Below are 27709 nucleotides of genomic sequence, written 5' to 3'. Positions count from 1 at the left end.
CACATTGCAGTTTTGCTTTGCATTTCCCTGATGAGGAGTGATGTTGAGCATCTTTTCCGGTGCCTGTTGGTCATCTGTATGTCTTCTTTTGAAAAATGTCTATTCAGATCCTCTGCCCACTTTTTTAATTGGCGGTGTCCTTTTTTTATGAGATCATTCATGGGGACTTTGACTTCATGACCTAATTATTTCCAAAAGCATCCACCTCCTAATACCATCACATTTAAGGTTAGGATTTCAACATATGAATGGGTGGGGGTGGGGCACAAACATCCAGCCTATAACACACAGGAAAAGGAAGGAAAAGGAAATGTAAGTGTTGGGAGATCTGGTCACATAGCATCAGAATAGAAAAATTCACATGGGATTGTGAGTATACACGGGATCCCTTTTTTTTTCCAAAAAAAAAAATTTTAATGTTTACTATTTTTGAGAGAGAGAGAGAAAGAGAGAGAGAGAGCTTGAGCAGGGGAGGCGCAGAGAGAGAGGGAGACACAGAATCAGAAGCAGGCTCCAGACTCTGAGCTGTCAGCACAGAGCCCAATGCAGGGCTCCAATTCACAGACCATGGAATCATGACCTGAGCTGAAGTTGTGTACTTAACCAACTGAGCCATCCAGGAGCCCCAAAATCTTTTTTTTTGAAGTGAAATTTGACTGAAAGATGAAATAAAATGTACTCATTTATGTGAAAGTGTTTAAAATGGAGCCGAGACCCCAAGGAGGTGGGCCTTATGCATGTCCTCCCTGGGGGAAACCATTAACTTTTGAACTGGCCCAAACCACAAATATTCCAAGGGCTCTGCAGGAACACACCTGCAACTTCCTACAGTAATGGCCTTTTGCTTTGTGACAGCTTTAGCAAGCAATTATGGGTAGCCAAAATTAGTTTTCTGATACCAACACCAAACAAAATTTGTCCCTTCTTTGTCCCTTTTTGTCTTTAAAAAACCCTTGACTCTTGCTCCCACATAGGAGATGATTTGTGTTGATACCTGAATCCGTGCTTCCTGAATTGCAGTTCTAAGAACTCAAATAAATGCTTCTGTTTTATTTTAATTCTGCCTCTTTTTTTAGGTCGATATTTCCATAACATATAATTATCATTTAAAATTTTACAATTCAGTGATACTTCATGAGTTCTTAGTGTTGTACAACCACCGTCTCTATCCAGTTGCAAACTATTTTCATCCTCCCAGAAGAAAATCCCATACCCATTAGGCAGTTTGTTTTCATTCTCCCCTCCCCCCAGCACCTAGCAAACAGCACTCAGCATTCTGTCTCTATAGATTTACCGATTCCATTTCATATATAAATGGAATCATACAACATGTGGTCTTCCATATCTGGCTTCTTTCACTTAACATAGTGTTTCCAAAGCTCATTCATGTTGTAGCATGTAACAGAACTTCATTCCTTTTTATGAATGAATATTGTTCCATTGTGTATATAAACCACATTTCATTGACCTCATCCAGTCATGGACGTTTGAATTATTTCCACCCTTTTGGCTATTGTGAATTATGCTGGTATGAATATCCATGTATGAATATTTGCTTGAGTACCTGTTTTCAATTCTTTTAGGGTATATACCTACAAGCGGAAGTGCTGGGTCAAATGGTAATTCTGTGTTTAATTTTTTGAGGACCCTTCATATTGTTTTCCATAGCAGCTCCATTTTACATTCCTACCAGCAATGTATAAGGGTTCCCATTTTTCCACATCCTTGCCAAAAGTTGTTATTTTCTTTTTAATTTTATTATAGCCTTCCTAGTGAGTGTGAAGTGGTATCTCGCTGTGGTTTGAAGTTGTTGTTTAAGATTGCATGTCGGTGTTTTCTCCAAATTCACATGTTGAAAGCTTAATCCCCAGTGTGATGATATTTAGAGATGGGGCCTTCGGTAGGCAATTAGGGCATGAGGTTGGAGACTTCACCATGAGAAGACACAGCAAGAAGATGGCTGTCTGCAGGAGAGGGCTGTACCAGGAAACAACCACACTGGCACTCTGCTCTCAGACTTGCCAGCCTCTTAGTTCTTCAGAGCAAGGATATTTTTTCTGGGGGGAGCAGATAATTTTAAAGATGCATAACTGCTCTGGAAGGGGGAAGACTCTTTTCCTTGGGTTCTCTGAGCTTTTATCCTTGGGTTACCACATTGCAGGAGTCAGAGGGCCAAGCTCTCCTTCTCAGGGTGAAGTATAGCAACAGAGAAAGAAGGTTAGTGTCTGGGGTATTCTGGAATGGGTGGATGACATGATTTTCTGACAGAGGACAGTAAAATGGCAATGCCACAGACCTCTGTGGACTCAGATGAAATCATAACCTCCCTCCATGACTGAAAGTGATACAGAGGATAGCTTCTTAGGAGGCTCGAGGGGATGGCAGGAATTTCCGTTTCTTTACTTCCTAGTGCTAAACAAATTATGCCATTTGCTTTTCCTGTCGTTTAATTAAACTTCCCTTTCCTACACAGTTGTGTAGAGAAGGAGAAATTCTTCCTTTACCCTCAAGGTCTTCCAGCTGGACTAAGAATTAAATTTACATGAGACAGATAAACAAGAGAAAAAAAAAAAACTAGTTTTATTAGGTGCACAGGGAGACCCAATAATGAAATGGAGACCTAAAGAAATGACCAAGGTAGGCAGTTTTTACACTTTTTAGACAAAGAGACAATAAATCTGTGAGGGATCAACAAGACAAAGAAAACTTAAGTTTAGGAGGTTCAATTAGGAAAGAATTCTAAACAGAATTTGGGCTGGGGTAGTCAATTTACACAGCCTTCTTGGATGTAAATTTCCTGTCTCTGGGTGGTAAGGATGTCTCTTTACCTCCTGGTACAATGAGGGTATCTTTCACAGGGGAGACTTATTTCCTCCTTTCAGGGGGACAGAGGGCAGTCTGAGTGTCCTTCTTGCACAGGCTGTCTCTCAAGCAACTTTTATTTAAAATTACCATATGCCAAGGTGGCACAAATTTGAGGCAGCCTGTTCTCAGCCCCTACAGAAGCCAGAGTATCTGGAGGTCAAGGAACAGTATGCCCTGGAGTAGATGTCCCTATAGTTTGGGTGGGGGCTTGCAACTGGAGAATAAGGATAAATTGCCAAAATTTTACCAGTTTTTTCCTTCTACAGAGGCCCCAAGATAGAGCTTACATAAGACAGCCATCCAGCCCTTCCCTTCCTCTGTGGCTAATAGAGAGGCAGCTGTGCTAAGCACATACCATGTCTTAGGGGGATGTTCCATGCATGAAAAAAAGACATTGTGTGAGGAAGCCAAATCCCAGATGTATTTACAAATCTTTCCAATAAACTGAGGCTAAGGTGCTGTTCTTCCTGGAAGAGTTTAAAAAGAAAGAAAAATCTCAGAGGGGAAAATTAGGTATCTGGAATATCTTCCTTTTAAATGAGAGTGAGAAACTGGTTCCTACCTTGAAGTAGAGAGTTTAAATTTCCAAGGTTCCTGTACCCACTGCTGTAAAACAAACATGGAGCAACCAGGAACAATGGCAACAAAGAGACACATCCTGTTGGGTTGCTCATCTAAAAGCAATGGGCTAATGACCCTTAGCAATGCTACATTATGCAGCTGGAAGAATGAAAAGCAAATACCCTTAATTTGGAGGCTACACAATTTGTTCACCCCCCGCACTGATACCAGACCTCGTTTTTGCTGAACTAATCTGTCTGCTGCTCTTGAGCCATGAAATTATTTGTCATTTCTCTCTAGTGAACTGTTAATGGGGAGCACTAAAATTCAATTTAAAAGTGGGAGTTACTACATAATACTACTGTTGATGATGGATTATGGGATTTAAAGAAATGTCCACATCATAACTTTTTTAAGGTTATAAACTATCTGAAAGAAATGGCCTCTGTAATATGCTAATACAGAAGAAGCCAAACATGTTCTTGAGAAAATCATTATTTATGAGACTTCATCATCATCCTATGGACAATCCTATCATCTAATTTCGAGGACCCACCTCCACTCCCACTCAGGAAGAATCCACTGGATCCAAGTGAGTAAAAATAATTACCACATATCAGATGGGAATAGTGACAGCCAAACCTCTGTGGCAGAAACTTCTAGATGTTTACCAAGCACTTTCCTCTCCCTTCTGGGCCATAGATGGGTTACATTTCCCAGATTCCTGTCTTGCTCTGTGTGGTCATGTGACTGGATGTGGAACAGGGCATGTGATAGGAAGTGAGATGCATGACCTCCAAGCCCTGCCCATAAATACTTATGATTTGATATACCCTGTGCTCTTTTCCCACACTCCCTTCCTTGGAAACAACATGCAAAAAACAAAGACAATTTAGAAGAGAAAGAGTCAGGTTTCTGAATGATTGAACAGAAGATATCCACTCATCAGATACATACCTTTGGTTTTTTGGTGTTTTTGTTTTTGTTTTTTGATGTTTATTCATTTTTGAGAGACAAAGCCAGAAGGTGGGAGGGGCAGAGAGAAAGGGAGACAAAGGATCCAAAGCAGGCTCTGTGCTGTCAGCACAGAGCCCGATGTGAGCTCAAACTCACAAACTGTGAGATCATGACCTGAACTGAAGTCGGATGCTCAACCAACTGAGCTGCCCAGGAGTCCCCATAACTTTGGATTTTATACAAGTGAGAAATAACCTCCTACTTGGGTAAGTCACTAGATTTTGGAATTTATCTATTATACCTGTGGCACATATTACTTTCCTTTCTTTAGTTGAATTGACATGTAGTTTTAAAAAGTGGTCAAGCACATGGGCTTTGGTGTCAGATAGATCTGAATCTGAATCCCTGATCTGTCTATCGTGGCTGTGCAAACTTGGGCAAGTTGCTGAACCTTTCTGAGTCTCTGGTTTCTCATCTGTAAAAGGATGATGACAAAGCCCCCTGAAGGGTGCTTGGTACCAATTCCAGGGTGTTTGTTTCTCTCCCACACCACCAATTCTTGGACACCAACTGGGATCCCACAATTCAACTCAGTTTTAACATTATTTCCTAGAGACAGCATCAGCTCCCACAGGTTAAGGGCTCAGTCCAACAAGTCTGCCTCCACTTCAGATACCAGACACAAGTCCAGGTTGTCACCAGTGCCGCTGATGGACTGGTGATAAGTCAGAGGTTCCCAGGATCCCCTTTGTAGGTTAGTTAGTCCTCTAGAGCAGCTCTTGGAACTCAGGAAACCCATTTACTCACTAGATTACTGGTTTATTGCAAAGGACATTAAAGGATATGAATCAACAGCTAGATGAAGAGACACATAAGGCAAAGTATGGGGCAAGGGCACAAAGCTTCCATGCTCTCTCAGAACCACTCTCTCAGTACTTCTATGTGTTCACCGACCCAGAAGCTTTCTGAATCTTCTGTGTTTTAGGTTTTTGTAAAGACTTCATTTCATAGGCATTATTCATTAAATTTATTGGCCATTGGAGATGCATTCAACCTCCTGTTTGTCTCCCCTCCTGGAGGTCAGGGGTTGGGACTGAAAGTTCCAACCCTCTAGTTACATGGCTGGTTTTCTTGGCCCCGATCTTTGGGAGCTGTCCAGAAAGTTGGCTCATTCACTTGACAAAAGACACCTTTATAGCTCTTAAAATCTCAACACATGGGAAATTCCAAGGGTTTTAGGAGCTTTGTACCAGAACAGGCATGATGACCAAAAGTATATTTCTTATTATAAATCAGTATCACACCACCACTCACATTAGTGTGAAAAGGTAATAAAAGCCTATTTGTCAAGTGCTGGCAAAGAACTGGCACACAGTAGATACTTTCCTCTTTCCCACACCAATTTACTCCATTCAAGATCTAGGTGCGGCCCTGGCTCAAATCAACTTTTCTAAGGATTAGGGACCCAGAATTGGGGAATCATTACATGAAATTATATATCTACTATAGGTATCTCTAATTCACAGAAAAGGTAGAGGCCTATAGGCTGAATTCTACCCTCAGCCATATATTTTTGGTGTGTGTTCAGTGTTCATGGTTTCTAATGAGGTGTCAATATTTCAAACCACAATGAAAACCCAACATCTAGCTTTTCTTAAATAACTGAATCATCTAGAACATTGGGCCCATATTCCCACTTCAGCTACAATGGGGTGACAAACGGAAAATCCCATGCAACCTCACCATGTGCCAGGCACTGTTCCAAGCATTTTGTTTATAAAGTAATGTAATCTTTACAACAAACTTATGAGAGAGGAACTCTTATTGGTAGGAACTCTCATCAGTCTTATTTTTTAAAAGAGAAAAGCAAAGCATGAAAAAGATTAAGTGACTTACCCACGGTCAAGACAATTAGAAGTGGCACAGATGAGATTCAAAGCCAGACATTTCAGTTGCAATACCATATCACCTTTCACATAAACCAGACCAGCCTTGGTCTTATGAACATTAGGTGCATGTACAATACTCACTTCTGTTAAGTCCTTTTGGTGAGCAACTTGCAGGAAAAGCTAGATGGAGCTTCGTTTCTTTTTCTAATTAATTCCTGAGGAAATATTGCATAGGACTTTAGTGATTTGGTGGATTGACGTTAATTTGCCGTGACTTTGGTCAGGTAGTGAGGTCACCAAATGAACTGAAGAGAAAGCCTGATGCAGACAAAAGGAAATATCTGCCAGATGCCTCCTTTTTCCAGCTCCATAGGAGGAAATAAACTGCACTGCAACAAATATCCAGATTCTTTTATCCTGCAATAAGGAGGCAGTTTCTGAACTAATTTATCTATACCCTCCCCCCACTGCCAATTATACCACTAGCTATGTTCTCAACAGAGAGGGGAAAAAAAGTCAAGTGTCCATGTGAAAGCCTTGTTTGGGGGTAGTGAATATCGTAAAACTCTGAGGCAGATGATATTAATAATATCATTATTTAGCTATTGAAGGCTCTGAAATACCAGAAGGTTAACTGACTCCTCTAGGCTCACAGTTGCTTGGGCATCCTGGCTGCCACCCAATCCTCTGGTACTGTATCTCTAAGATTCCAATAACCCCTAAATTAGTATGCTGACCGTGGAACAGTTTTTTTTTTCAAAACTGAAAACATTTTTATTTGATTTTGAATCTCATAACAGCTTTATTGCATAGGTAAAACCATTTATCCCATTTTTTTCATGGTAAAACTTGACCCTAAGAAAGATTATTAACTTGCCCCTGGTCACAAAGCAAAAAGTAATAGAGAAATAACCACACATTGTCTGATTTCAGCTCCTATGAGTATTCTACTCCATTAACTTGCCATGTTCCACTTTCTTCTTAGAGTCTTGGCTTCTGGAGCCATTTCAGAGGACTGAACTCAAAGGAGGTTTATCAGAAAGTATCCTGTAGTCAAGAAAAGGGGTCTAGTTCCTAGGTGGGTGGTCTGAAAATGCACAGACTGGGGTACCTGGAAATAGGAAGCAGAAAGGAAGGATAATCAAAAACTAGAAGTTGATGAACAGTTCCAAACCTGAGACATTGGAGCAAAAAAAAAAAAAAAAAAAAGTCAGGATGATTATATAAATAGCCTGCATAAAGCAAGCAGAATTGGAAGCAAGTGCTACATATCAGTTAGGATGCATTGGCTGCATGTGACAGAAACCCTACCACAGTGACTCATCCAAGTGTGGATTTACTTTTCTTATGTAACAAGTAAGGTGGAAATTGGAGGTCCAGGGCTGGTGCTGTGACCACTTCAATGTCTTAAGGCTCCCAGATGCCTTAGCTTTTTGCTCCTCCATCCCTAACATATGGTCATGCTCAAAATGGGGCATGGTGCCCACTGTCCATGAAGGAAGAAGCTAAAAAGCTAAGGAAACAGAGAGGCAAACCAGCTGAGTCTATCTCCCTTTAAAGGACATTTCCAAGAGTCTCTCACCCACTCCCAACTTTTGGTTGCCTCTCATTGGCTTCAGTGGTCACATGACTACTCCTGACTGCAAGAAAATAAACTGAGTTTGGGGGTTTGGTTATGAGATCATCACGTTGTTATCCTGAACAGAGTTTGGCTCTATAACTGTATCAGTCAGTATCCAGTGGGAAAAAGATGGCACATCCAAATGAAGATGGTAAGACTATAAACAGATTGCACACAATAGGATGGCTAGTGTAGGGCATTCTGAAGGATTGATACAGTAACCTGGGACTGGTTACAGATCATGCATAGGTGTAAAGGGATGAAGGGAGAGTGACAGAAGAACTAGGAAGGGTTGGAGTAAGTCAAGAATTCCACCTTGAAAGAACCATTAACTTGGTTAAAGGACATAATCAGCCCAAGGCAAACTAAGAGAGAAAAAGAGAAGGGACTGATAACCTGCTCTTACCTTCCACCCTTCCTCTGGTATCTGCCCAAGCTCCCTATTGGCCAAACCAAACAGAAGCCAGAGGACAAACCTTTTGCTGTTGTCCATATAGGTTAGTATCCTGAGGCCTGTATCACAATGGAGACAGGAGGAGAAAGGATCTAGAGGGGCAGACGGAAGACATCTGTCATAGTTATCCTAAGGTAGAAGGGCAACTAAGTTTTGGGTTAACTACTAACAGTATTTATCAAATGTACATTTATCAAATGTATCAAAATGTATTTATCAAAGGTTTAAGATCCAGCTGGGGATGAGGCTGGAGAATGTTAAATTCTAGGTAATATTTGCTGAAAGCAGTTTGCAGGTAGGCCCTGAATGCTTTCTTAAGACGGAAATGCCATTGAGACAATTTTCCTTAATGTTGCTCAAAAAAGGAAAGGACTACCTGCTACTTCCTGCTTCACTTCCCAAGAGAGGTGCCTTGATTTTTCTTGGTGTCCAACTCCCTTAGTACCAGAGTAATGCTCACTCTTGACCAATGATGGGCACTTGGAAAAGAGTTTCTCTGAATAGTGCACAGATGAGAAATATCCCGGGATTTTTACCCTCACATTTTAGGGTTCCCTCTTCTGGTCTTTTTCCTGTTTGATGCTGGGGATTTCCTGTATTTCTTTTCAGGGTTTTTTTTTTTGCCCCATTTTCATAGAGTGAAAAGATTCCCCTGTTCCTATGTTTTAATCAGCTACAATTTAGATATTTCTGCCTCTGAGGGAGATTTGCCATTGGCAATGATTAAGAACAAGCAGGTTCACTGAGAAAAGGAGAATGAAGTACAGGCTGGCTGAAGAAGAGACTTGGATAAACAAAAGGGGTGCTGCCTGCAACATATTATACAAATCTTCATCCTACTCTTCATAAGTCCTCGTGCTAAAAGGGGTTTATTGCAAAATCCTTGCCATGTCGTCCCTAAAATATGACTGAATTTATGTACACCTGATCAACCATCACTTCTTCCAAACGAAGACATGAGGAAAGATGGAAATGCCAGCCCACTGATGCATGCACACGGTCACTCAAGCAGTCAACCAGGACCCCGATCCGACTCTTGATGGTCAGCAGCTCAGGGATAATTGAGCTGGAGAAGATGTTCATGATTTCCAAACTCACAAGAAGTGTATTTATAACCAAACAAAATCCTTCCTCGAAATGAAATATTTGAGTAGGGCATCTCCCCAACCCTCCACCTTTGCTCTTGTCCTCTGTGTTCCCTCTGCTTGGAGCACCATTATTCCTGCCCTCTGCCTTTCTCTCAAGTAAACTCCTCTCATCCTGCAGCTTGAGAATCACTTCCACAGGAAGGCCCTTCTTTACTCCCTAGACTGCAGCATCCCCCTACCGTATGTTCTCAAGGCATTAGGCACCCCTCGTGTGAGGCACCCTCTAATTACCTGCTTAAAGGGCATTTTCCTCACTAGGCTGTATGTACCTTGGCTGTATGTACCTTTCTGTGCTGTTCGGTGCAAGTATAACACTGGGATATATTAGATGTTCAATAAGTATTTGCTTGGATTTATCATTTGAAAGTAGAAATTGCTTGAGGAGCATAGAATATATAACATATACTGTTGGGTTGCCCTGTGGACTATTTCATCCCAGCCTGGAAGATTGTCCCTACCTATCAGATGTTGAGAGAACCAGTAGGCAATGATGGAAAGACATGGAAAAATTCCTGCAGGGCGTCACACACAGTCCTATCCTTTTGTAAGGAACTGAGGACTCTTCTGTCTTTTGCCTGTGTTCTGAAAGAGGGTGTGGAGCAGTACTGGCACCAGAATAAGAGAAAGCTTTGGAGGGTGTGCGTAGGTGTGTGTGGGTGGGTGGGTGGATGTGTGTGTGTGTGTGTGTGTGTGTGTGTGTGTGTGTGGGCATCCAAATGGCCATGAGTAGGAGGTGTTAGAGAGCGGGGCATGGTCAGATGGTCCCTGCAAGTCTCTCTGGCTATGCCAGAAGGACACATGTGAATGACACAGGTAAGCCTGGTTGTTAACATGGTCTCATCATAGCCAAGTTGTCTCCTGGCTTCCTCTCAGAAAAGAGCGGGAGGATTTTCCAATTGCATGGGTGGTCATAGTTGTTATACTAATGAACCCTTCACTCACTCTGCACCCCCAGGAGAGACAGGGGCCTTCAGTGCTCTTCGTGCATCCCTTTCACAGTCTACAAAGGTGCCATCCACTTAATCATGTAAGGCAGGATTAAACAACTGGGCTGGACATGTGTTTATTTCTACTTTGTTCTGGATCTCAATCAAGTCACATAGTAAACACTGATAGGCAGCACATAAATATGAATGTAATACATTATCATGACACTTGGGGATCCAGTAGAGCCCCACTCTCTTTTATGTTAGCACTTCAGCCCATTCTCTTCTTCAAGGTGACCCTTAGGAGTATTATAATCATTTGTCACACAGCTCCTCTTCTACTTCCTGTACCACTGCTGATACCTTCAAATGATCCTCTCTCTGGGTATGCAATTACTTCCAAATCTATGACATGACGCAAATATTAAATTACAGCCTTATCTTATCTTAGTTACATTTTTGCATGCTTGATTACATTGAGAACATCCGGACAGATTTTAGGATGCAACCTAGTGTTATTAAAATCAAATGTTTGCAATTATTAGATCATATTTTTCCCTTGACCCTGAAATCTTGGGCAGAATGTGATTTGGATCTGTTAAATGGTATGCATTTTAAAGTTAGGACACTTATGCTTATGTGGATGCATGTACAATAACAAGAGTATAGGGTCTTTCCAATAACTTAACTTATGCAGGATTACAGTCATTAGGATATTCTGTGTGTACATTTCCATGGCACCTTTAACATTAGTTGGAATACATAAATATTCACGTGTAAAGTAAACTGATAGTCAAGCGACAGTCACAACTTACCATTTTGTTGTGCTCCATCTGTCTGTCCACTACCCAGTCATCCTCCCAGGTCCCGTCCAACTATGGACTCCAGTCCCTACTGACACTTCTCTTACTCAATTCTGTCTTTATGCTTTGTCTATTTCACCCCAGGAAAACCCGTTCCAACATATTTCCCTTATTTCCTACTTGCTACAATGGGTAAGGTATTATTTCACTATAGAATTTCATTTGTTTTATGTATGTGCACATCTTCTATCCCAACTGATTATAAAGGCTAACAGTTATTGAGCACTTTTCCTGTATTAATTCATTTAATCCTCCCTATAATTCTAAACACATGCATTATTATTATCCCCATTTTATCAGATGAAGTAACAAAAGCAAAGAGAGCTTAAGTAACTTTCCTAGGTCATATGCAATTAGACTAATCCATCTGTTCTTTCCACAGTCATTAAATATTTATCGGTATCAATATTGTATTAGATGTTAGGCACTGCATTATAGGTTGTTCCTGGGGAGGGTCAGGAGCCTGCAGCTTTGCAGTTATAGCTATATCCGGAGCACTTACCACAGGTGCCAGACACAGCACCTGCAAGATATATGCCCATTGACTGAGTGGTTTGGATTTCAATACTGTACATGACATGATTTTTAACCTATTGTAAGAAGAACCTTGTCATAAATTTAATGTTAAATGTTATGGGAAACTCTAAGAAATCACATATGCTCTGAGATCTGTTCTTTCCCACTGAGTAGGACTGGACGGTCACACGCAGCCCAGTCACCTAGCAGAATGCTGCCTTTGGGACTCTGTTCCTCCATGAGAAGTCAGATTTGGGATTAAGAATCCACTTTTAAACCAAACTGTCCACATCCTGCTGTTTTGTTTTGTAATTGCATATTGACCTGAGTGCAGTGAATGTCAGGAGGACTCTGTCTGGCTGCCTGCTACTGAGAACCTTCTCCCTGGGGTCTGACCCAATTGGTCAAGGGCTGATGCTGCCGTCGGTTTCCCTACAGCCAAAAGATTTGTTTCTGTAAAAATTTTTAGTGGAAGAAAAGGTAGTATATTCTAGATAGAGTTTCACAAAGCAGCTCTCCAATGTTAGGAAGCAAAGTTTTGGTAATATTTCTGCTCATGGGGTGGGGTGGGGGGGATAGGTGAGTTCCCAATTCTAGAATATATGCAAAAAAGATATAATTTAGGCTTGGTTTTAACACACTCTCACATTCCTCAGCCAAAACTCATTAAATAGGTATGCACTGAATGCTTTGTCAAAGAATTTATAAATCTGGATAGAGTCTAGTTATCAAAACTTCTTATTTCACCTTTAATTAAATAAAGGCTATATAGGTTATCACTGGTCCATAGCTAAGATTATGTAGCCAGGTAGTGTCAGAATGGATAATAGAATACAAGCACCATAATTTCTATTCCAGAATTATTTTCTCAGTACTCAGATACTGTTAACTGCTTATTGAGTATTCCATCCCTACTACTTTTAAAATATATTTCAATTAGGGAAATTCTGATGCAAACAGAAGTTCTTTGAAACACAATCTGTGAGGCAAATTGAAGCATGCTTCTAACATAAACCAAATATATTGTTATATAGCCTGAGGATTGGTTCATTACAGAATTGGCATTCTGCTTGCAAGCTATGGAAAAACAAAAGAAAACCATAGAAGGTTTTGCATATGGCACTACAGTGAAATAGCTCAATAAAATTTAAGCAGATGCCCATTGATTGTATCTGACTTGCAAGCATTGTTTTCTTGCTCCTGACTTTATTTTTTATTTCTTTGGACTTTTATTTCTTTCGAGGCAGGTCTAGGACCAATATATATATTTGGAAGCTCCAGAAGCCTCACACTCTTGCAAGCCTCAATGCAAGTGTCCATGGCTGGGCAACATAGAAAGTGTGTGGTCTGCTAAATGAAGTTGGGTATAGTGAAGAGAGGAAAGCCCCATTTATGCTCTACCTGCTTATACATCAACTGGAGACCAGATCTAGGCTATAACCAGAAGATCAGACTCCTTCAATAAATTTTCTGTAAAGGACAAGCTGTTATTTTTCCATGAGTCACAAAAGCAAAACAAGAGAATAGAGGTCAAAAACATTGGATTCCAACCAGGAAAGGCTAGTTTGAAAGCTTTAAAAGGAAGATTTTTTGTTTGTTTCCCACAATGTAACTTGTCAGAAAATCCCCCTGGGCAGGTCATGCATATGAAGCAATGTTTCTTAAACAACTAAACAAGGTGATTCAGAAAAACAAACAAACAAAAAACAACAACAAAAAAAGTTACAAGTGATTTTTTTTTATTTTTGAGAGAGAGAGAGAGAGAGAGAGAGAGAGAGAAAGCACATGCACAAGCAGGGGAGGGACAGAGAGAGAGAATCTTAACCAGACTCTACACCCAGCATGGAGCCCAGAGCCTGAGGCGGGGCTTGATCTCACGACCCTGAGATTATGACCTGGGCCAAAATCAAGAGTCAGACATTTAACTGACTGAGCCACCCAGGCGCCCCAAGAGATTTTTTTTAAAAATTGAAGTGTAGTTGATGTACAATATGATGTCAGTTTCAGGTGTAAAACACTGATATACATTAGGAAGTAATACCATCATAAATCTAGCTACTATCTGTCACCATACAAAGGTGCTACATATTATTAACTATTATTCTCCATGCTGTACTTTTCACCTCCCTGTCTTATTCATTCTGTAACTGAGACTTTGCACCTTCTAATTCCTCTGGCCTATTTCATCCATTCTCCCACCCCTCCCATCTGACAAACACTGGATTGTTCTCTGTATCTGTGAATCTGTTTCTTCTTTGTTTTGTTTTTTTCTTTTGGTTTTTTTTTTTTTTTTTGGATTCCACATATCATACAAAATCATACAGCATTTGTCTTTCTCTGTTTGACTTATTTCACTTAGCATAATACCCTGTAGGTCTTTCCATGTTTTTGCAAATGGCAAGCTTTTATTCTTCATGGCTAAGAGAAGAAAAAATTTAATGCTATTTCATCTGATTTTTTTTTTAATTTTTAACGTTTTATTTATTTTTGAGACAGAGAGAGACAGAGCATGAACGGGGGAGGGGCAGAGAGAGGGGGAGACACAGAATGGAAGCAGGCTCCAGGCTCTGAGCCATCAGCCCAGAGCCCGACGCGGGGCTCGAACTCACGGACCGCGAGATCGTGACCCGAGCCGAAGTCAGACGCTCAACCGACTGAGCCACCCAGGCGCCCCTCATCTGATTTTTTAAAGGGAGATGTAAGTCTTTGAAATTTTTATTTACCATCATATTAATATGAATATTTTAGTCCATTTGAAATAACTTTCCCTTTTACTTTGCATTAATTATGGTATCTTAATATTAAAGACTGATTTTCCTAAATATGATAATTTTCAGAAAGATAATTTCCTTGGTTGGGAAATAATTATTATATTACTCAAAAAATAGTTTAGACAAGGTCAATTTACCATGTGAATGCCTTTTTATAGCTACGCACCCACTTCAGGGGAAGCTGGCTTCTGGTTCATATAGGCTTGACTTCAGGATATGCACAAATTCCCCATCCAGTCATCTTTGGTTAGAATAGTAGGGCGGTGTCCTTCCATTTTGGTGTCATGAATGTTAATCACTCCTGATCAAAGTTACTCTTCTCAGAAGGGCGGAATGTGACTGACAGGTGTGGCGAGGCCTTATGGACTTCACTGCAATCTGCAATGGAGTGAAGAAGAAAGACAATTTGGGTTGGGTTATGTTTGCTTTGAGAAGCCATTGGGACTTCAAACTGGAGCCATTCAACAGGCACTTGTAGAGACGTGTGCATGTATAAAGGAACTCAGGAGGAGTTCGTGGCCATGAGTTGTGCTTTAGGCAGGATGCCACTTTAGAATGTCTCTAAGATGCCCACTTCCTGGTGTACACATCCTGTATAAGCCCCTTCCTTAAGTGTGAGTGAGACTTGTGAGTCCACTGGTATTTTAAGTCCGTGACTCGATTACTAATTAGTTAACTCTGAGTTAATCAAAAGGAGAATAGACTGGGTGAGCCCTGAAAAGAGGAACTGGGTCCTTGCTGAACGGAGAGATCTTCCTGCTGGCCTTGAAGAACTAAGTGGCTATTTGGTGAGAAAAACCTATGGAGAAGGCCACAGAGCAAGGACCCGAGGATGTTATCTCCTAGGAGATAACAGTGGTCCCTGGCTACTGTCAGCAGGAAAACAGGCACATCAACCACAGCTGCAAGAAATCAAACTTAGCCACCAACAACCATGTGTACCTGGAAGAGGACACCGAGCCTCAGGTAGGACCACAGCCCCAGCCACCAGCTTGACGTCAGCCTAGTGAGAATCTGAGTCAAAGACTGACAAAGGAAATTCTCAATTTTCAATATTTGTGGGCCCTACTCCTGGGATCCCAAGAAGCTATACTTTAACTTTTCCCAAGATTGGAATGATTGCAGCAAACTTTTTTTTTAAGATTTTTTTTAATGTTTATTTGTTTTGGAGAGAGAGAGACAGAGCATGAGCGGGGTAGGGGCAGAGAGAGAGGGAGGCACAGAATCTGAAGCAGGCTCCAGGCTCTGAGCTGTCAGCACAGGGGTTAGAACTCATGAACCGTGAGATCATGACCTGAGCCAAAGTCGGAGGCTTAACCGAATGAGCCACCGAGGTACCCTATACTGGGAGCACACATTGTACATTGGCTTCATTAGCAAATAACCTATAGGAAACAGTTCAAACTAAAGAGTAAAAATCTCCCCAAGTCCTAGTCCCATAGCTCCGAACCTGCAACCTTGCACATACTAAAAGCATACGATAAAACTTGTAATTTTTGATATATCCTTTGTCATGATGGTTTGTAACTTCTTGATGTAACAACAACAACAACAACAACAACAAAGCCATCTATAACCCTGTATTAAACTCTCCTTCTGTGCAGCACTCTCTTCTTTGTGAAGATTGTGTATCCTGGGCAGCTGTCCTCACTCTGGCTGGAATAAGACTCTCTTCCCTTTTTTCTTTTTTGTTTTTTAAAGAAATTCTAAAAGGTTTGTGTGTCATTTTGTGTCAATGGGACCCAGCTAAGCCACGTCCAGAATTCTGAGCCAAGAAACCGCTAATAAATTGTGTCACTTTAATGAATAAATAAATTTGTTACACAGAAATAGAAATGTAGTTTTTGGAGTCATCAGAACACTTGTGATCATTGGAACCACAGGGTGTGTGAGATTAAACATGAAGACTGCATGCACCCAGAAATGAGGAGAGGGCCTAAGCGAATTCCTAAAGAAGACTGATGTTTAACAGACAAAAGAGGAAGAGAAGCTGAAGGGGCTGGCCAGCAAAGGAGGAAGAAAACCAGCAGAATATGATGGGATGCACTGCTTTGTTCCTCTCCTGGACTCCTTTTTCCTCTAAGACAGGAACCTCTACACCTTACTCATTGTTCTGTTGGTGAGATTGGCAAAAGTAAGCTCATCTCAGCCTTTCTGGACTTTGTCTCTTTCTCAGGATTGACATGACCACAGGCCAAGTGTCTTCTCTCCATCCTACCTTGGCCAAGCTGCCTGTGATGAGGCAGAAGCAAGAGGGGGAGGGGTCTGCAATTATAAACCGTTAACTGGCTGAGACAGAGGGAACTACGATTTCATGTGAGTTCAAACTTTGGGACCTTGAAGAAAGTAGTGAAAATCTCATGTTAGCCATAACATAGCCATAAGTAAAGCCTCCAATAGTTTTCCCACAGTAAACCTAATGTATTGATTCTGATTTGATTCCTATTATATTTCTCATATTTTCAAAACTCATCAGGGAAGTACGTGACTAACACTGCAGGAACAACTCACAGCACTAGACATTGAGGGAAAATAGAAGGTCAAGGAGGAAAGCACCAATGGGATCAAAGCTACAGACATCAACAATAGCAAGCTTTCAGTAAATGACAGCATATTAGGACCTGAGCTAAATTCATTATACGTATTCCCTCATGACAGTCTTCTGATGAAGCATTTCCTGTATTCATTTTACATAGATGGAAATGAAGCTTACAATGAGGTAACCCCAGAAGGTCAAATAGCCTAGAAGGAGCTGGAATTCACATCTTAGAGTACCTGAACCCAAAGCTCCTTCCCCCACCCATGGAATTTGACCAAAGAAGAGGTTTTTATTGACCTTGAGAGTGCTATTTACTGTTTCAGGGGAGTGTTGATGTCATGAGTCAGATTGCAACTGGTTAATTAGATAAGGGGGAGTAAAGACAGAGAGATAAAGCAAATTTTAGCTAATTTTTTTATTCATTTTGACAATGAAGCTCAGAAGAGGTAGAATAAGAGAAATGGGATACAGGATGGAGGAACTTCTTTTCGCTAAGAAAGGAGAGGATTTGAAACTCTTTGAATGCTGTTAGGAGAGAAAGCAGGGTGGGAGAGGTAAATATAGCTGAGAAATCGAAAATAATCTGAGGATAATTGAAAGAGGGAATGTCTCTGAGGAGGCAAGAGGGGAAACAGAGCCACGTAATGGAGAAAGTTCTTTTTCTTGGTTTCAATTTTGGTGGTGAAGCAAAAGTGTGTTTATCTGCCCAGAATAAGTTATGGAGAAGATGAGGTGGAAATGATTGTCCTTTGAGAGGTGATTATGAATCATGGGCCAGTATCCAACCAGACATGACTACAGAGGAAATGACCCAAGAACCAGCTCTTTCCGACAGCCTGGGCTGTCAATCTTTTCTCTACATAAACTATGTTTGCAAAAGAAATTTGTGCTTATCACTACTTGTACTATGATTTTAATAATTTAATTTACTGTAATTTCCCTCTAGTTTTCCTTTTATAAGTTGGCGTGTGTGTGTGTGTGTGTGTGTGTGTGTGTACGCGCGCACGCGTGCATGTGCATGCATGTGTATTTTCTTTAAGCCAACTTTCTTTTCAGGACTGCTGATTTTGCTAAGCATTCATCTCATTTAGTTTTATATCATTCACTTTGTCAACAGAAGACATTGACCGAGGTCTGCTCTCTAGGTCGTGACTTCAATACAATTCACTTTAACTCAGACTCCTGATATATCTTGGCCTTGAAGTATACAGTATCAAAACTTCTAACTGATGCTGTAAACTCTGAATTTTCCCAGAGTTTCCCCTTAAATAAGCAGCAGATTTTTTTCTAAAAAAAAAAACAATCAAATGTGAATGAGCTCTTATACTATGTCCATGATTGTGGTGCATGCTGTAGAACATAAAGCAAAACAAAACAAAAAGCAAAATTCATAGTTTGCAAACTTAAGGACCTTACACTTTAGAGGCCAACACAAAACAGCATGCAGCAAACAACTAGAGAGCAATAGAAAATGGAAAGTGCTACATCCTTGAGGGCAAATGATGACTTACGTAGGCTGTTGTGTCCTTCATAGGAAAAAATAGAGCTGAGATGGCATCTTAAAGGAGAATGGAAATGGGGGGCCAAGAGAAAGAAACAAGGTGTTTCAAAATGGGAAGACACAGCGAAAAGGGATGGAGGTACAATTAACTAGAGCGTGCATGAAGGACAGTGTGGAATCTCTGCAAGAGTGTGTTTGTGCTGGAGAAATTATGTGTCCTCACTACCCAAGGTGGGTAGCACATAGAACCATGGGGGAAAGAAACTTTCAAGCTGGCCTAAATATCCCTTATTTTAAAGTTTGGAAGACTAAGTGATTTCCCAAATATGCCTTATGTGGCAGAACTAGATGAAGGATTCAGTTGTTTTTTTCCTTTTTTATTTGAAATTCATGATCTCAAGGCTGGGGGCTTTGCCATACACACTGCTATCCCTTATAGGACCATTGCTAGGGACACAAAATAGCATAGGAGTTAAGCTTACTGCTGTGTGATAGCTTCTGCTGTAGAAATACTGTTTTTGATCATTACAGTCATGCCACCTCGGGGAAGGTTGCTTTTTAACCTTTCTGGGTGTCTTTCGCCTCATCAGTATAGTGGGGGGTGCTAATAGTATCCACCTAAAATGGTGTGCTTGTGTGTAATAGAGGTAATGTGCTTATCACAGCACATAAAACATATTAAGTATCCAATATATGTTATCTGTTGTTTTATTAGTTTTCATGTCAACGTGATTTGAATGTTGGCCATGTTTGGTAAGGTTATTTGAAATGTGTAAAGGTAGATTAACTAGAGAACTTAGTGCCTAACAGGAGAGATAAGACTTAGAAACAAAACATTTATAATAAAAGGTCAAAAGTGATCAGGGTTGTCAGTAAGGCATTGATAAAATAGACAAAGTACTGTAAGCATTAAGAAGCAAGAGAAATTCCTTCTATGTGGATATAGCTTTGTGGGAATTGTGAATTGTTTTTAAAAATAAACCTGCTGGAAAATAAACAGCCAAATAAATACTATTTTTCAGTCACCTTGGGAGGCTATATATTTATTATACATGAGACTTTGCTTAATAGTCAATAGATATTGGGACACACCTTTGGGAACTACCTCCATGGTCCGTTTACACATCCACCCCCAGAGACTCTTTCAAACATCCTTTCAGAAGGATGTGGTAGATTCTTGGTGTGGGAGCTTGGGGAGGGGAGGGGAGGGGACGGAAGGGCAGGGCACGAAGGTATGCGTGAGAGGGCACACAGTTGTGACCCCTCAGAACAGTTGTAGAGGGTGGATGTGCAGAGAGAAAGAAACCATCTTCTGGCGGGGATGAACAGTCCTCCCTGACTGCCCTTGAACATCACTGAGAACCCAGAGCGGTAAAGTACTTGGGTTCAGCTGGTAGGAGGAAAGGTGAGGAGAGTCATAGAGGAAGGTCTGAGGCACCCAAGAGTGAGAGGGTAAATCCATGAGAGCCCATGTCAACCAGAGACCCCTGTGCTAGAATTCTAGCCCAAAGGCAGTGGAGACTGGGTTTTAAGCTGAGTGACCCTCATGTTGACCAGAGTATTGCAAGACCCAAGCTTTCTTTCCTGTCTTTAAAGGGACTGTTTTAAACAGTTTAAAATGAAATATGGCTTTTGCTATTGCTTTTTTAATTTAAGGCTTTATTAGGTTAAGGCAGTTTCTTTCTTTTTGCTTTTTCTATTCAAGGTTCCCTGATAGTTTTTTTTTTTTGTTTGTTTTGTTTTGTTTTTTTTTTTTAATCTTTAATGCATGTAGCACTCAATCAAATAATTTTTTGGCTCCAGTTGAGATATTTTGTTTTACTCTTTTTATCTATTAATGTAAGGAATTTTATGGATAGATTTTCTAATATGATTCAACTTTACATTACTGGGATAAACCCAACTTGGTCATGATGCATTATTTCTTTTAAACATTGCTGGATCAGGTTTGCTAATGTTTTGCTTAGGACATTTACACCTATGTTCATGAATGAAATAGGCCTCCAATTTTCTTTCCTTTATACTGTCCTTGTCTGGTTTGCTTTATGACTATAAGAATCTCACAAAATGAGATTGAGATTATTCCCTCCTTCCCTCTGGAAGAATTGTTATAGGGTTGGAATATGTTCCTTGAAGGTAGCATTTGACAATATTGCTTAGATGTGGTATTTTCTTAGTGTAAGTAATCTTAACTCAGAATTAAATATATATAGTTTTTATGGAACCATTAGTTAAGTCAGTTTTGATTAGATCATTTTTTCATATAGTGTGTGTATTTTATTTCTGTTCAAAATTATTAACTTACATTATTCAATTATTATTATTACTTTTCTTTTAAATTTCTGCTGTTTCCATAATGACACCTTCCTTTAAAGTCCTAAATTCCTAATTTGTGCCTTTTGTTTTCTTAGTCATATTAGCCAATGTTTCTTTCTTTTTCTTGCTTCCTTGCTTTCTTGCTTTCTTTCTTCTCAGAGACTGACCTTTGGGCTCTGTGTCTCTTTCTACTCTACTGTAACTGGTTTCTATTTTATTTATTTCTGCTCTCATCTTTATCGCTTCCTTTCTTTCCACTTTGAGGGATTTTTTCTGCTTTTTTGTCTTTTTTCTAACATCTTAAATTGAACACTTACTATCTTTTTTACCATTCATATTTCTCAATAAAAATACTTTAAACTACAAACATTTCTCTGGATTTTGCTTTTACAATATATTATAAATTTGGACATATAGCATTATTATTTTTCAGTTTGATTTTCTACTTGATCCATAGTTTACATATAGATACTATTTCTAAACATAGGAAGTAATTACTTCTATGATATTTTTATCCAACTTGTCCACTGGTAAAATGACATTGTTTAACTCCAAATGGATCACAGACTTAAATATAAAACATGAAACTACAAAATTCCTAGAAGATGACATAGGAGAAAATCTAGGTGATGTTGGGTATGACAGTGACTTTATTTTTTTAGTTTTTTAAAATATTTTTTGACAGTGACTTTTTAGACACAAGGTGAAAGATAAAATCCATGAAAAAATAATGGATAAACTAGATTTCATTAAAATTAAACGCTTCTATGGGGCGCCTGGGTGGCGCAGTCGGTTAAGCGTCCGACTTCAGCCAGGTCACGATCTCGCGGTCCGTGGGTTCGAGCCCCGCGTCGGGCTCTGGGCTGATGGCTCAGAGCCTGGAGCCTGTTTCCGATGCTGTGTCTCCCTCTCTCTCTGCCCCTCCCCCGTTCATGCTCTGTCTCTCTCTGTCCCAAAAATAAATAAACGTTGAAAAAAAAAAAATTAAATGCTTCTACTGTGTGAAAGGCAGTGTCAAGAGATTGAGAAAACAAGCCACCAACTGGGGGAGAAAATATTTGCAAAAACCACATCTGATAAAAGACTGTATCAGAAATATACAAAGAACTCTTAAAACCCAACAATAAGAAAACAAACAAACAAAAAAACTGATTAAAAGATGGGCCAAGGACTTTGACTCTCACCAAAGAAGATACACAGGTGGAAAATATACACATGAAAAGATGCCCCACACCATATGTCATCAAGGAAATACAAAACAGAACAACGAGATAATACTACATATACCTATTAGAATGGCCCAAATCCCAAATACTGACAACACCAAATGCTGGTGAGGATGTAGAATCAAGGAAGATACTTCCCCCAGCCCCTGGCAGCCATTGATATTTGTACTGTGTCTTTAGTTTTTCCTTTTCCAGAATGTCATATAGATGAAATCATACAGTATATAGCCTTTTCTGATTGGTTTCTATCACTTAGTAACATGCAGTTAAGGTCCTTCTATGTCTTGATCATTTCTTTTTAGTGCTGAATAGTGTTCCATTGTTTGGAGGTCATAGTTTATTTATCCACTCACCTGTTGAAGGATATCTTGGTTTCTTCCATATTTTGCCTGTTCTGAATAAAGATGCTATAAATATCCATATGCAGGTTTTGTGTGCACATAGTTTTTTAAGTCCTTTGAGTAAATGCCAGGGAGCACAATTGCTGGATCGTATGGTAATAGTATTTCAGTTTTGTAAGAAATTCTCAACTGCCCTTCAAAGTAATTGTACTATTTTGCATTCTCATTAGCAATGAATGAGAATCCCTGTTGTACCCACATTCTCACTAGTATTTGGTATTGTCAGTGTTCTGGGTTTTGGCCAATCTAAAAATATATAATACTATCTCTTGAATTACCTTTGTACTTTTCTCAAAAATTGACCATATACATGTGGGTCTGTAACTCAGCTCACTATTCTGTTTCACTGACCTATGTCTCTCTTAACATCAACAATATCTGTCTTAATAATGCTAGCTTTATATTAAGTCTAAGTCAGGCAGTTAAATACTCCACATTCATTCTTCTTTTCCAAGATTTTGCCCATTTTAGGTCTTTTTAATTTTCAAAAAAAATTTTTTGAAATGGAATTTCTATTTATACAACACACAAAAGTTGTGTTGAATCTACAGATAGATTTAGGGAGAATTGTCACCTTACTAATATAGTCTTTCCTTTTATTTAGTCATCATTTATTTCCCTTAACATTGTATTATAATGTAGTATTCAGTCAACAGGTTTTATTAATTCCTAAGCATTTATTTTTTGATGTTTTTATGAATGATGTTTTAAAAATAATTTTAAAATTATTTTCCATCATTTGTTGCTAGCACGTACATATACAATAGGTTTTACTTTACTGAATTTCTGTCTTGTGACCTAGATTAATTCAATCATTTATACTAGTGAGTTTTTAGAACAACAGAACTTCAGGATTTTCTGTGTATGTAACCCAATGCCTGCCAATATATAGAGTCTTAACTGTTCTTTCCCAATATGTATGCCTCCCCCCACCTTTCTCCTTGTTTTATTGCACTGACTAGTATCTCTAATACAATGAAGGATAGAATTGGTGAGACTGGACAACTTCCACTGTGACCAATTTTAGGAAGGAAAGAGTTCTGCATTTTACTGTTAAGTATAAAATTATGAGATGCAGGTTTTTCAGAGAAACTTTTTATTAAATTTAAGAGTTTTCCTTCTATCCATACTTTGCTCAGAATTTTTTTTATTGTGAAGTGATATTGAATAATGTCTTATCACCCAGGCTGCATAAGAAAATACCATAAACTTATGGTATATTCAAGCCATATACCACAGGCTTAAATGACAGAAATTTATTTTCTCACAGTTCTGAAGTCCCAGATCAAGGTCTGGCAGGGTAAGTTCCTAGGGAGGGTTCTTATCCTGGCTTGCTTACAACCACCTTCTTTCTTGTCCTCACATAGTGAAGAGAGAGAAAGAAAGCTCTCTGATGTCTGTTCATATAAGGATACTAATCCCATTGGATTGGGGTTTTACCCTTATTTAACCTTGGTTACTTTCTTAAAGGTCCTATCTCCAAATACAGTCACATTGGGCGTTTTAGAACTTCAAAAGATGAATTTTGGGGAGACACAACTCTTTCCATAGTAATGTCAAACACTCTTTTGCATCCATTGAGAATATCACATTATTTTTAATATGATAGGTGACTAATTCTGGTTTACTGTGTTTATCAGTAATATTAGGTCATGTTGTTCTTTTCTTGTAATGTCTACATTGGGATGAGGTATCAGAGAAGTTCTGACCTTTGAAAATTGGTCGGAAAGTGTTCTTTCCTCTATTATTTTTTTTAAAGAATTTGGAATACTTCATAGAACTCACCAATGAAATGAATTATCTGGACCTGTAATGTTCTTAATGAGAAAGCCTGTAATTATAAATTCAATTTTTTCAATAGATACAGTGCTACTCAGATTTTTTTTTCTTTTTGTGTGAGTTTTGGAAATTTGTGTATCATTCAAGAAATGTGTCTATTTCTTTATGTTGTTAAATTTATCAGTATAAAGTTGTTTATATTTTCATATTATTGTGTAATGTGTGAAAGATCTTTGGTTAGGTAGCCTCTTTCATTTTGATATTAACAATTCACTGCATCTTACTTTTTTCCATAATCATTCTAAATAAGGCTTTATCCATTTCATTATTATTTCAATAAAGTGATTTTGTTTCATTAAGTTTTCTCTAACTTTTGCCCATTTTCTGTTTTATTAATATTTAAACTACTCTTTATTTCCTTTACTTTTACTTGTTTTGAGTTTAATTTGTTCTTCTTTTCTTAGCTTTTTAGGTGAAATTTAACATCACTGACTTTAAACTCCCTTATTTTAATACAAGAATCTAAAGGTGTAAGTTTCTCTCTAAACATGCTTCAATGGTATCCACAAAATTGTTAACACTTTATTGAGATATATCATATAATATATCCATATAAAGTATACAGTTCAGTGGCTTTTGATATATTCACAGTTATACAATAATCACTAAAATCTAATTTTGTAACTTTTTCTTTACCCCCAAAAGAAAGGTTATACCTGTTAGCAGTCAATTCCCATTCTTGCATTTCTAACTCCAGTCCTAGGCAACCACTAATTGACTTTTGGTCTCTCTATATTTGCCTATTATAGATATTTAATATAAATGAAATAAAAACTATGTCGTTTGTAAGTGGCTTAAAGTTTACAAGGTTTATTCATGTTGTGGCATGTAGCAATACTCATTCCTTTTAATAGCCGAATAATATTCCATCGTATGCATGTGCCAAATGTTATCCATTCATCAGTTGATGAATATTTGGGTTATTTTTATTCTTTGGCTATTACGAGTAATGTTGTTATAAACATTCATGTCCAAGTTTTGGTGCAGATATATGATTTCATTTCTCTTGGACATATACCTAGCAGTGAAATTGCTGTCATGTGGTCATTCTATAATTAGCATTTTTAGGAATTTCCAGACTGTTTTCCAAAGTGTCTATATCATTTTACATTCCAAACAGCAATTAATGAGGCTTCCAAATTACTAGCATCTTTGTTATTACTTGTTACTGCCTATCTTTTTAAATTTTAATTATTCTAGTGAGTATAAAATGGAATCTCCTTGTGGTTTTGATTTGCATTTCCCTAATGACTAATGTTGAACATTTTTTTCATATACTTATTACTAATTTGTATATTTTCTTTGGAGAAAGATCTATCCAGATAATTTTTCCATTTTTTAATTGGTTTAGTATTCTTTTTGTTGTTGAACTGTAACACTGCCTTAGATTATTTTGGATACTGGGCTTTTAACAAATATATGATTTGAAATATTTTCTTCCACTTCCTAGGGTATCTTTGAAGTTTCTTAATTGTATTCCTTTAAAGTATAAACCTTTATAAAGAAATTTTGATATAGTTCAATTTATTTATTTTTTTATTTGTACTTTTGGTATCATATCTAATAAGACATTACTTAATTCATGAATATGAAGATATGCACCTAAATTTTCTATTAAGAATTTTATACATTGAACTTTTACACATAGGGCTTTAATCCATTTGAGTTAATTTTTGAATATAGATCGAGGTAGTGGTTCAGTTCTTGCGGGTGTCCTATAATTGTCAAATTCATTGTTAATTGATAACTTTCTTTTAAAAGTTCTTGTGCTAGATCCATAATGATAAATTTTCTCAACTTTTGTCTGACATTGTTTTAATTTTGCTTTGATTTTTGAAGGTTATTTCATCTAGTTATAGAACTCCAAGTTGATGGACTTTTAAAAATGATTTCATTACTTTGACAATAGCACCTCATTCTCCATCCATTTGCATTGTTTCTACTGAAAAGTAAGCAAATATTCTTATTATTGTTTCATGTGCATCTTTTTTCTCTGATGCTTTTAAGATTTTCTTTTTTTGTTTATTTTCTGTTTTTAACAGTGTGATGGTTTTTCTTGTATTTATGCTTCTTAGATTTCTTGAATCTGTTGGAATACATACACATACATACACGTGTGTATGTGTGTGTGTGTGTGTGTGTGTGTGTAATAAGATATGAGAGTTTTTGGCTATTATTGCTGCACAAATTTTTGCTTCTGGGACTTAAATTGTATGTAAGTTATTTAGCTTAATGACCCACAGTCACTAATGCTCCACTGATATTTTTTCCTATAGTTTTTCTTATGTATGCTTCAGTTTAGAAGGTTCCTATTTCTCTGGCTTAGTTTCCATGTATCTATTGATAGATAGCTCATCTCTTCTCTATTATACTCATATTTTCCTTTAAATCTTTAACTACATGTATAGTAGCTCTTGAAAAATCCTTGTCTCCTTAAGTCTATGTTTGTCAGCAGGTATGTCATCTGTAGGTCCGTTTTTATTGGTGACTTTTTCTTTGCATATATAGTATTTTTTGTATGCAAATGTTTGTTTGTTTATTAATTTATTTATATTGAAATATAATTTATTAGCGTACAATGCTATATTACTTTCAGGTGTCCAATGCAAAGATTCCACAATTTAATCTCTGATTCCGTCTCTTTTTAAAATTTTTTTAAAAATTTTTGTTTATTTTTGAGACCATGTGAGAGACAGGGTGCAATCAGCAGAGGGGCAGACAGAGGGAGACCCAGAATCTGAAGCAGGCTCCAGGCTCTGAGCATGCCAGGCTCTGGTCTGGGGCTCAAACTCACAAAACCATAACCTGACCCCAAGTCTGCCACTTAACTGACTGAGCCTCTCAGTCTGCCCTCTCTGATTCCATCTCTTAATCCTCTTTATCTATGTCACCCATTCCCCACCCACCTGCCCTCTGGCAACTACCAGTTTGTTATCTGTATTTAAGAAACCATTCTTTTTTTTGTCTCTTTTTTGTTTATTTGTTTTGTTTCTTAAATTCCACATATGAGTGAAATCTTACAGTTTTTGTCTTTGTCGACTTATTTTACTTTAGCATTATATCCTCTAGGTTCATCCATGTTGTTTGCACCTCCATGTTTATTGAAGCATTATTTATAATAGCCAAGATATGAAAACAACCCAAGTGTCCCTCCATAAATAAATAAAGAAGAATATATATATATATATATATATGTATAAAAAATACTAAGATCTCATTCATTTTTATGGCTGAGTAATATATATATATATACATATATATATATACACATATATATATACATATATATACGTATATATATATACATATATATGTA

General features: G+C 38.3%; 1 long non-coding RNA gene across 4 annotated transcripts in view; it reads left to right on the top strand.

Moving 5' to 3' along the window:
* LOC124520124 (uncharacterized) overlaps positions 1–27709 on the top strand; it is a 100172-nt gene that overhangs the window by 53381 nt on the left and 19082 nt on the right. The window contains exons 1-4 of one of the 4 annotated variants that reach the window (XR_006964254.1): positions 14468–14498; positions 14896–15537; positions 16176–16887; positions 26233–26342. This is a non-coding gene — a long non-coding RNA (uncharacterized LOC124520124). The other 3 variants (XR_006964253.1, XR_006964255.1, XR_006964256.1) reach the window with 3 other exon arrangements.

The sequence above is a fragment of the Lynx rufus genome, unplaced genomic scaffold (assembly GCF_022079265.1).
Source record: "Lynx rufus isolate CCGP_SWC_20201006 ecotype Redwood Valley unplaced genomic scaffold, mLynRuf1.p SCAF_3, whole genome shotgun sequence".
Classification (NCBI taxonomy): Eukaryota; Metazoa; Chordata; class Mammalia; order Carnivora; family Felidae; genus Lynx; species Lynx rufus.
The sequence above is the reverse complement of the archived record's forward strand: the minus strand, read 5'-3'. Positions and strand labels throughout refer to the sequence as shown.